A 9,224-nucleotide genomic window follows, 5' to 3' on the forward strand; every position below is an offset into this window, starting at 1 on the left:
TATGGCTTCTGTAATAAATGCCACAGACTTGGTGCTTAAAATAACAGAAATTTATTATCTCACTGGTCCGGAGGTCAGAAATCTGAAATCAATATCACTGGGTTGAAATCAAGGTATCAGCGGGGCTATACTTCCTCTGAAGGTTCTAGGAGAGAATCTATTCCTTGCCTCTTCCAGCTTCTGATGGCTACCAACATTCCTTGGCTTGTGGCCACATCTCTCCAATCTGCGCCTCCATCTTTACATTGCCTTCTCCTGCACGTGTGTGTGTGTGTGTGTGTGTGTGTGTGTGTGTGTGTTTCCTTTTGTCTGTATCAAATGTCCCTCTACCTCTCTCTTATAAGGACACTTATGATTGCATCTAGAGCCCCACTGGACAATTCAGGATAATCTCCCCATCTCATGATCGTAAACTTAATCATATCTGGAAATACCCTTTTCCCATACAAGGTAGCACTTATAGGTTCCAGGAATTAGCACCTGATAGCTCCCAAGGCCATTATTCAGCCAACTACAATGTCCAAATATAGAAAGGGCAATTTTTCCTCATCTGTGATTTTTTAACAGGGAGACGGTCTTTCCCAGCACATTGCCTCCTAGTCCCATTGGCTGGGGTTGGGTCATGAACTCATGTACGCGGCCTCTATGGGGAAGGGAGGCTCTATCAGCGAGAAAAGTGGCGAGAAGGTGAGGGAAGACTGTAGGTTAAAAATCATCACTCTCTGCCTCAGGACTTGATGACTTGTGTCATCACCAAACACCCGCTGCCCCTCCATGTTCTCTTTTGGTTTTCTGCTCATTCCTCTTCAGTCATAGAAGACTGACATTTGTCTCATATTCTTTCTGTCTGACCCATCTAACCACTGACCACTCGGGTCTTTGACCTCCTCATCTTCCTGTGGCCTTCCCCCTCCATCTCTCCCTTCCAGCCTCACAGCTTCTCCCCAGACCTATACATCACCCTGAAATGACAAGTACAGATGACTGCGCCCCGGCTACACCTTCTCCTTCCAGCTCTCTCTCAGCCACTCCTGTCACTCCTCCTCCCTCCTCTCTGCCTCGTCTTGACCTTCCTCCTGTCCAGCACATATTGCCTAGGTCCTAAATTCCCTTGACCCTTGGTCCTCCCATCAAAGTTATCTAGCAAACCCCAATCCTGGATGAACCCCACTGTCTACTTTTTCACTGTCTTAATTCCCACCCCTCACCCCCAGCAGGCGACTGTACTTCATGCTTCACGATTAAAACAAAGGACATCTGGTAGCAACTGCTCAACTTCCCCCGACTACCCTTGCTCGCCTGTGGACTGGAAAGTTTAACCTCTCCTTGTTACAGCGAAGTGGAACTCCTCCCACCCCTGTCTCTGAGGGAAGTCTGCTGCCATTAGCTTAACTCTGGAAGGTTCCATGTTCCATCATCCTTTCCCAATTCCTGGCTTTCCTCTTCCTGGCAGAGGTGGTAGGAGTTTGGGGGCAGGTTGGTATGAAAAGAAGAAAAGGCGGCCTCATTACCCACACATAATTCCAGTCAGTTTTTGGTGGTATTTTTATCATTCCCTCTTCCCTTAATTACCTTCTCTTTTTCTTCTCTCGTGCTTTTGTTTCTAGACTCCTTTCACCTTGCTAGAAGTTGACCCAGAGCAGGAAAGGCCCCCAAACTATATGTCAGCATCACCAAGCTTTCATTCCTACCTCCCGTGTTTTCTTTCTGCTTTCTGAAACAAAACATTAAAAATAAAAATACTTTGTTTTGTTTCATAGCCTTCCACAGGGGCACAGGAAACATCCTCTTGAGGGAAAAAAATATAACCTGATCATTTGTCGCAGGGTGTGAGTCGAATAGAAAGAAAAGATGCCAAAAAAAGAAGTGTGGGTGGGTGATTTACTCCCCTTGCCCCAGCCTTCCACCTTCCACCTTCCACCTCCTTCCTCTTTGCTGTCCAGGAAGCAATGCTGGCAGCAAAACCTGACCGCTTATTCTCCTGCATAAAACCCCTCCGTGGCTCCTTTCCAGCTCTTTCTCCCACTCCAGGTCTGCCACACACCCCATGCTTCCGGTGACCCTGGATGGCTCGCGGTCCCCTGGGCCGTCTCACCCCTCTGTGCTCTCTTCCCGTTGTTCTTTTCTGGACTGACCTCCCACCTTGTTCGTCCAACAAATGCGCCTCCACCCTCACGGCTCAGCTCAAGAGTCTCCTTTTCTTCTGTGAAGCTTCTTGTTCCCCTTCCCCTCCCTTCTCCAAACTGACATTTTTCTTCATTTTGTCCTCCTCTAAAAATACGTCATGTGTCACACTTTGTTACAAAATTATTTTACAGATTTGTACCCTCCTATTTGACTATAAGCTCACTGAAGGCAGGCACTGTGCTTATTCATTTTTTCACTGCCCGTGGGATGCATGAACACTTTCTTTTTGTAAAACAATCAATTCACACAGAAATGAAATGTGAAAGTCTCCCTTTGCTTCAAATCCTCCAAGTCTGCCCCCCCTCCCACATTGCATTCATGCTTGAACCTTCACTGTCTAGCGTCTGGCACACGGATGCCCCCACAACTGTTTTTGAATGAATGATTGAATGAATGAATGAATGAATGACTGTTCTTCCAAGGTGGTTATTCTCACCCAGGGACACAGATGATCATGAATCTGAGTTTAAATACCCACTCACAGCTTGGGTGTCCCCGGTGCAAAGTTACACTGCAAGGTTACACCGCGAACGTGCTCTCTTGTGGTTTATTTTTGCTAACTCACTGTCTGGGTCTTCAGTCTCCTCCAGGTCCTGTTTACTTTGCCTATTCAAAGCCCTGCTCCTCTGCTGGAGCAGTTTACATTCGGTGGAAGTTTTCCCACTGCCTGTGCAGTGTAAATTGGTTTCTAAACAATCTTGCCCACAGTCTCCATTAATATTGTACTGGAGAGCAAGGCAGGATACAATATTCAAAGTAGCAGGAGTTACTTTTTAGGATGATTGAATATGATGAAGAAGCCAAGGACAAAGGGTAATTTATTTCAAAGAAAGTCAACACCTTTGCTTTGCACTAGCTCTTGCAGTTAAAAAATAGGACTGGTAATTGGACTTGCTTTATGAAAATCTCATTAGCATTAGCATATAACTAAAATGCACAGCTCCATAGTTAATTGCAATCCTGCACTGCGGTTAACAACTACAGTGATGACATTTGCATATTGCACATAAAATTAAAAATGCATGTCAGATAGGTGCTCTTTCAGAAAAAAAATCCTTGAATAACATTGCATTCACTACAATAATCAGAAAGATTTTGAATTTGAATGGAAATTATATGTATAGTATGAGCTTTAGAAAGACAGACGAGCCTGATCAAAGGGAAGGGGAGACTAAATCTGAAACATTGCATAGTCAAAACTCGGGCAGCTGGGATCCTCTTCAAGGGCAGGGACATGTAATGCTGAACTGTGTGTGCTTTGTGTAAATGTAACCCTTTCGTCTGAAAGTTTCATTTCACTTCGCAGGCATCAGTCTCATCTTGGAGCTTTTCCTCTAGCCTGTAAGTTTCTTGAGATCATGGACTTGATCTTTTTAAACCTTTGTACCCCGCAATGCTCAGCATGTAGCAGGCATTCAATTATTTGTAGACATGAACCAACTCAAGCCCTCTCTAACTGAATCCAGTAGACACAAGAGGCTGTGCGGTAGAGGGTTCAGAGCGGGACGTTTTCACGTCTTCGTGAAGCCTGGCTCTACCACTTACCTTGAGCCAGTCACTTCACGTTCCCTAAGCCTCTCTTTCCTCCTCTGTAAAATGGTTTTTGTTTTATAAGGTTTTGGAGAAGATTCAGAAAGATGATAGATGTAAAGTACTCAGCGCAGCCCAGGGCCTGGCATATTGCAGGCACCATCCTTATTGTCGTTACTGTTGTTTTAGGGTTCAAGATCATGGGAAAGGGCAGGTTGAAGCTGGGGCATAAATCACTTCATATGTCAGTCCTAATGTCAGTCAATCACAACAGTGGTCCCCAGTGTTTTGGGCACCAGGGACCGGTTTCATGGAAGACAATTTTTCCATGATGGTGGTGGTGGGGTGGGTGGCGTGGAGCTCAGGCAGTGATGTGCGCAGTCTGGTTCCTAACAGGCCGTGGACTGGTACCAGGCTCTGGCCCCGGGGGTTGGGGACCGCAGAATCACAAGACGGAACAATGTTACCAGGAATTATATTACTTGCCCCAAGGACGGATCAGTTTTGTTCTATTTCACCAAGAAAGAAAATGAGATACTAAAAAGAGAATGGAGGGGTATAAGACAACAATACCACTCTCTGGGTGGATAATACAAGTCCCCATTACCAGGCTTTGTGTGAGAGACTCCTCTTGGAAAATAACGATAAACTGTCTGCCTCTGGAAAGATAACAATAGGCCAGGAATCAGGTCAGGAAAGAAAGGCAGAAGTGACTGGGGTATTTCATTCATTCTTCATTCACTGATTCATTCATTCACCATTCATCTAACATTATTGTATCCATACCTATGCAATGCCCTGCGCGAGGAACACTCAGGGACACAGATGACCATGGCTTGGGCCTGACCAGTATGCCACTGGAAATTCTGGGCTAAAAATAAGGTGAAGGATCAGAACTAGAGATAAAGATCTGGATGTTGTGAGCATGGAGATGAGCAAGAACTCTGAACATAGGTGAGCCGCCCGTGGCCGTTCACTGGGGAACACTCCCACGTCAGGGACGGGAGAGGGAGCTGGTTGGTGCTAATGAAAGAAACAGAGGACAAGTGGTGTGGGAAGAACAGGGGCAGAGAGGCCTGGGAAGCTGGAGGAGGAGAGAGCCTTACCTTGCTGTGTGGTAGTTGCCAGAGTCAGCTCCATGTAAGACCAGAGAGAGTCTTTGGACTTGGTGATAAGGAAGTCACTGGTGTTTTTTTTTCAAGAGGGAGATTACTATAAAGTGGTAGAGAGGAGAACTTGACATAAAGGGATGGGTAACAAATGAGGGGTGTGGAGGAAACGTAGGAAAATGTATGCTATGCCTTGGCAGTAAAACGAAAAGTCTCAGCCAGTAGCTTGAAGGCATGGCAGAGTTGGAAAGAGATGTGTACAGGACTGGAGAGACCTAGAATAGAAGGAACAGTGAGAAAACAGAGAGGGAAGATGTAAGAGATAGCTGGAGACGGCAATACCCTCCGAACCACCTGAGGAGGAGTCACACACGCTGTTCCGTGGCCCTGAGGCCAGGACCTTCTCATTGGGTGAGGCGTCCATTTTCCTTGGCTATACAGCCCTGGCTCTTACCTGTATCCCAAAACATACTGAATCATAATTTTCCGTTTACTCACCTGTCTCCTCCTCTGATGGTGAACTGCTAAGTGGAGGGACCATGTCTCAGTCACCTAGGGATCCCCAGTGTCTAGTTCAGGGTCTGGTACAGCCAATAAGGATTATTGAGCTCAACTACGTAGACCCGCATGGCTCCTGTGTTAGCTTGGCTGGCGTTCCCAGTAATTACACAACCCGTTATAAATCTTCCCACCTCCGCCCCCACCTAACAGATATTCAGGTGAGAGCTGCAAGAAGTCTAGGTATAGTTCACTTACCCCCCCTCACCAGATGTGGGGGAGCAGACCCGAATGTGTGAGAGCCTTGCCGTCTGCTCGATGCATTGTGCAAGGCCTTAACTGAAAAGGAAACCAAGAAGCCATGATCCTATTCTCTCGTAGCTTTCCTCAGAGGGAAAGCTTTCTACTTCTCTCTCTACTCCTCTCATTCTGGCTAATCTGGTTTTTTAGTTGTTTTTTTCAATTCTCCACTTTCTGTGTCCTATTTCCACTTTTGGAAACCTGTTTTTAGACCCAACCCTTTCTTTTGCCTTTACCCAAAGGTTTTCGGAAGACTCACTATCTCTAAGAAAATAATCCTGAACCATAATCTGACAATTGAAACTGAAGCCACGTTTTTCACCCCTCCCCATTCTACGTGGATCTGGCTCACACAGACCTCAACACATAAGAGCCAATCCTGGGGCCTACAATTCAGGCCTTTCCACAAAAGGGTTGAAAATCACTGCTTCAAGTCAAAGTTGTGTACCAGATTGTCCCAATTTTCCTCAATAAATTAATAACTTGCAAAGCTTTTTAATTAGAAACAAAGGAACTTTTTTCCTTTTTCACTCATGCTTTAAAAATAGTTATTATTTCTTTTTTCCAGAAAATTTTACTAGTAATCTCTTCAGTTCCATCCGCCGGCTTTCCACATGTTGCAGGGTTAGGACAGGACTGGCTCCAAGGACAGGCCTGGCAGTGACCCAGGAGCACAAAGGGGCGAGTAAAGAGGGTGCAATTTTTCTCCTGTTACTGACTCCCTCCTCCAGGGGGGCACTGCACACTCGCCCTGCCCCGAGCTGCGGTTCGCAGAGGAGCCTGAGGTCCAAGCACAAGAGGCTTTGTCTCACAGCTGTAAATCATGAATCGTGTTTGTGGATTTCATTCTCCTGCTTCTCACTCATGCTCGTTCTTGTTTTCCTGGCACAAGGGCGCTCGCTCCTAGAACGGCCGCTTATCTCAGCTGACTGCTATTTGCTGATACCGGGCTCATGTGGTTGTTCTGAAAAGTCACCTAAAGCAAAGAGTTTATAATTCTTCCTGATGTGAACGAATCTGTGCCAAATATGCCTCAAACACCAAAACTGCCTCAACACCTAGACCAAGCCCAACGAACGACCGGGGCCCAGGCCCGCAGGCACGGGGAGGAGCTCGCGCCCTGCTCACCTAATTCTCCACCTCTTGTCGTCGCTCTGCTGTGGGACTGTTAGACCTTCAGCTCTTCTCCACCCCCAGGCGTTTGGCGCCTGACCCGCACGAGGCCCTCTGCTTGCTCGGTGGGGTTCAGGATTTCACGTGGAGCGGCTCGGGCGGGGACAAGGGGCATGCGCGCTGCCTCCCGAGTCTCTGCAGGGCTGTGGAGAGCTGAGAAGGCCCTGAGCGGCTGCCTCTCGCGCTCGATGTGTGCACCGACCGCGTCCGCTCTGCCCGCCCTGCGGGCCGACTCTGCCTCCGTCCCCGGCTGCTGCCGTGCTCGGGGCAGGGCCACAGCATCTCCGCAGGGGCCATGTTGGTGTCACCGGCAGATGCTGTTTTACGGCAGCCCACGGCTCCACGGAGCCACCAGAAGTGTATAGCTGAAGACTTGACTCTGCCCACCCTGCTTCCTCCGCAGCTCACCACGAAAGGCACTGCGTGTTTATCCTGCTGTCAGCCATTTCCCGCAAACGTCTGGCCCCCTGAGCTGTGCTGTGGCAGGCGTTGCTTTACTACCAACGGGCTGGCCCTGTTCCAGGTTCTCATTGTTGGCGAATCCATCTTGCTATTGAATGCTAAGTATGAGTCAGAGGCGATGCTGGTGAAACTCCAGGCAGGTCATGACAGCAAGGGCAGACCCAAGCCACAGGGGGAGAGTGGGCCCGACCCCCGCTGCGCAGAGCCGGGGTCTGTTCTGATGCTCGGTGCCATGTCACAGCAAACAATGTTAAATGCAATTCAATTACCACTGTGTACTCATCACTGGGCTGGGCTGTCAGAGGCACAGAAGAAGTATCTGTTAGTTTCTGGAGGAGTTATGGCCAGCAGCCCAGCCTCTTAATTGGGTTTAGTTTGAAAATAAATGCCTCACTGGACGGTGACACTTATCAACTCTTTTTCGAAAGAAAATTTTTGCTTTGAGTGGGCCAATGTGTAACTTTAATAATCTTATCATTAGTCCCGAGTACTGTGCTAATTATTCAAAGTTTTTCTTCATCTTTTGTGTGTTTGTTGTTTTTATAAAGCAGCAGCTGGTGAGTGACTGTGTCGGGGACATTAAATAATGCCCATATTTTGTGAGGTTAAATTTCCTAGAAACCAACCTCTGGTCTTCGTGTGTCCTTGCTCATGCTCTTTAAAGAAACTGAAAACGAATGAATGTTCCACAAAAACCTGTCTCGCTCTGTGGTGATGAGATCAGACAGACCTTCCCATGAGCCTGACTAAAGCTGCCACACAACTGTGGGGTGGCCTTGGAAACTTGGAGATATTTGGGGTGAGCTGAGTCACCACCACAGCTCAGTCCCAGGGCTCCTGTCACCACTTTGGCTCATTGGTGGTACAATGGTGATGTCACCGTGGTAGGGTCTGGAGTGAGGGCCAGTCATGGGACAGTTTCCCTGGTAAAGACAACAGCAAGTAGTTTCTAATTATTTCTTATTAGAAGGGCTATCCTAATGGAAAATGCTCCTCCGCTAAATACGATTTTATCTGTACAGAATTTTAATGCTTATGACTATTGGGGTCAAGTCCTACTGGCATCTGAGAGCTGGAAAATGACATCTGTCATCATGAGTTTTCTGAGAAAGAGTATATTTTTTCCTATGTTGGTCAAAAGCCAAGTCATTAATTGCCAACCAATAAAGGTACAGCCAAGGGGAAAAAGAATTATTAAGAGTTTTAATTGCCCCTGAAATTCCAGATAGAAAATTTTATATTCAGTTACACCTGATGAAGCAGAAAACTCCAAGGGACTATCTAAGTTCTTTGGCCAAACCAGAATTTGGTTTATTTAACATTCCCTAGAAATGGATCATTAGCTGGAACTTATACATATGTTTGTTATACAGGGTTTTTCTCAGTCTAACCTCAGATGGATTGTAATAAGATGAAACATATATGTGTGTGTGTATTTGTATATATTTATATTCCTATCAGCCTGGTATATTAATCATAGGGTACTGAGTTATTTTCAAAGACACAAACTTTATGTGAAGATAATTAGCACATAAAATATCAAAATATTTTCTAGGTATGCTGACATTTTATGCCAAATGAATGCAGAACTTAGCTGAAGAAAATCATAAATTAGTAAATTAAATGCAGTGAAAAAATGTTGGCCAACTATATAAAAAGTTCAACAGTTCAAGTCGTGGAATCTGGGTTATTTCTTTCTCACTGCCCGAGATTGTGTTTATTAGTCTTGTTGCTATATAGTCAGAGTTTTCTCCACATTATAAAGCATTGATAATGTTTTCAATCCATTACTACCCACTGGAGTGTAATGTAAATTCTTGTGTGTGCTTTAATAATCCTTTGGAAACCATCCTTTGAATTGCTATTCATAGAGTGAGAAGGAATTACTTGCTATGTCCCAAATGTTTTTCATTAGGACTAAGATTAAGAAAATATATATATGCACACACACATACACACACATGG

This window comes from Propithecus coquereli, unplaced genomic scaffold (assembly GCF_000956105.1).
Source record: "Propithecus coquereli isolate 6110/MARCELLA unplaced genomic scaffold, Pcoq_1.0 Scaffold195, whole genome shotgun sequence".
NCBI classification, from domain to species: Eukaryota; Metazoa; Chordata; class Mammalia; order Primates; family Indriidae; genus Propithecus; species Propithecus coquereli.